Below are 2427 nucleotides of genomic sequence, written 5' to 3' on the forward strand. Positions count from 1 at the left end.
CAAGGGTGACGAAACTGTTTCATTCAATAATATGATTAATAATATAAACAACTGATATCCCACTTTGCTTGAGTTCCATCCTTATCAATGTGCTTACCATCCTTATTAAAGGGTTACGAAAAACGCAGCAAGATTGATAAAATCGTGCAAATTACTTCCCGATTTCTTAGTTTATTCATCAATAATGCTTTAGTGTCAGGTGAATCTACATAAATGTGCTTTACATTGAATTTCCTTTAAATAGTATGTGTTTTGATTACAGGGCTCGAATGCGGCCGACAATAGTAAATAAACGGTGATGAAACTGATTCCTTCAAAAATATGAGTAAATAATATACCAAACATACTAAAAACGTTTTCTTTCGGAGAGATGTACAAAGTAGTATGAATTCGAGGGCTTACATACATTAACCAGTTAAACATCAAGGGTGACGAAAAATGTTGGCAAGGGTGAAGAACTCGGTTTATTACACAACCTGGTTTCCTGGCTTTTGATTAACGAGCTCAAAGCAATAAGACAGTTGAAAATAAAGGTTGAGGGGAAAAACGCAATAATGGCGGTAATGTCAGATTAGTTCACGATTTACTTAATTATGCATTAATATGACCTGGGTGTAACAATATCTTAGCTTATTCATCGATAATGCTTTGGTTTAGTCATCAATAATGGTTTGGTGCCAGTTGAATCTACATAAATGTGCTTTACAATGAATTTGCTTTAAAGGGGATAGCTAATAACTGATCAATGGGAATCAGTGGGAATGCATTCCCACTGATTCCCATTGATCAGTTATTAGCCATCCCCTTTAAAGCAAATTCATTTAAGAGTACATTATATATCTATTGTTGTGTGTAAAAATTATTTGCTTCAGAATGGTCTCACATTCAAGTAATGTCCCGTCACTGTACAGGCATGCTAACCTGGAAACATCAAACTGCACATTACTTTAATGTGAGGCCATCTGAAGCATTCCCACTGATTCCCACTGATTAGTTACTAGCCATCTCCTTTCAATAACGTGTTTTGATTGCATTGGTCAAATGCGGCCGACAGTGGTAAGTAAAGGGTGATGAAATTGATTCGTTCAATAATATACGTAATATAAGTAATATTGTGATAGAAAAAAAAAAGGTGGGAGGGGGAGGGGAGATGCTTCCTTCGTGGAAGAGGAATATACCAAATCATACTAAAAACGAGTGATGCAGTATCCATTGGAAGGCTTACATACCAGTTAAACATCAAGGGTGACGAAAGAGGGGGGCAAGGGTGAGGAAATCGGTTTATTCGACGATATGCTTTGCTACTGAATCACATTGATATAGCAAGTTCGTTGCAACTGAATGCATCTAAAAATGCTTGATGATGAATTATCTTCAAGTGACTCGGGCTTTTTATTTAGAGAGCTTCAAAAACATCAGACAGTATTAAATAAAGGATGATGGAAAAAAAAACGCGATAAGCGCTGCTAAATCAAGTTAGTTCACGATTGTTTTGTAATTATGCATCATTTTTTAGTTGGGTGTAACAATGTGATTTTGATTAAAGTGCTCAAATTCGACATTTGTAAATAAAAATTGGGTTTCATTTAAGCATTATTGCTGACTTGTTCGTTCTTTTTTTACAACTAATGGACGCAATCGAGGCCTGTAATAAAAAACACATGTAAAAAAAAAATCATCATAAAGTATATTGTCCCCAAGGATTAAGGAAATCGTTAATTAATTTGATTTCGTCATCCTTACCTCGTTTGTTTGTTTTTTTTTTCGAAAACATACAACTGAACTGAAGGGTGACGAAATCGTTTAATCCTAAGATATTGCTTTGCTTTCAAATCAAATTGATACACTGGCCACTTCGGTGAAGTAATGGTGCCCGATTCGACCTCAACGTTCCCATACGACCACAGACAGACATCCACACACACACACACCGCACGCACACGCACATACACACACATACACACAGAGCAGAGAAGAGCAACAACAAGAACAAAAACAGAACACAGACAGTGGAGTTTTATCTCCTCGTGGTCCGATTCGTCCCTAGCAATCCAGCGGGACGCTAAATAGGAATAGAATGGCACTTGACTATATAGGACTAGAATGGCACTTGACCATATGCGACTGTCGTTTGAGGCTATATGATAGGAGTAGGACAGGTTATTAAGTAGGGTCATGTTTGGCTGACAATAAATCCATCACTCGTCTATCACATATACGATATTATGTCGATGTGTGTACAACGATATTATGTCGATGTGTGTGAAACGATATTATGTCGATGTGTGTACAACGATATTATGTCGATGTGTGTGAAACGATATTATGTCGATGTGTGTACAACGATATTATGTCGATGTGTGTACAACGATATTATGTCGATGTGTGTACAACGATATTATGTCGATGTGTGTACAACGATATTAT

The sequence above is a fragment of the Diadema setosum genome, chromosome 2, assembly GCF_964275005.1.
Source record: "Diadema setosum chromosome 2, eeDiaSeto1, whole genome shotgun sequence".
Classification (NCBI taxonomy): Eukaryota; Metazoa; Echinodermata; class Echinoidea; order Diadematoida; family Diadematidae; genus Diadema; species Diadema setosum.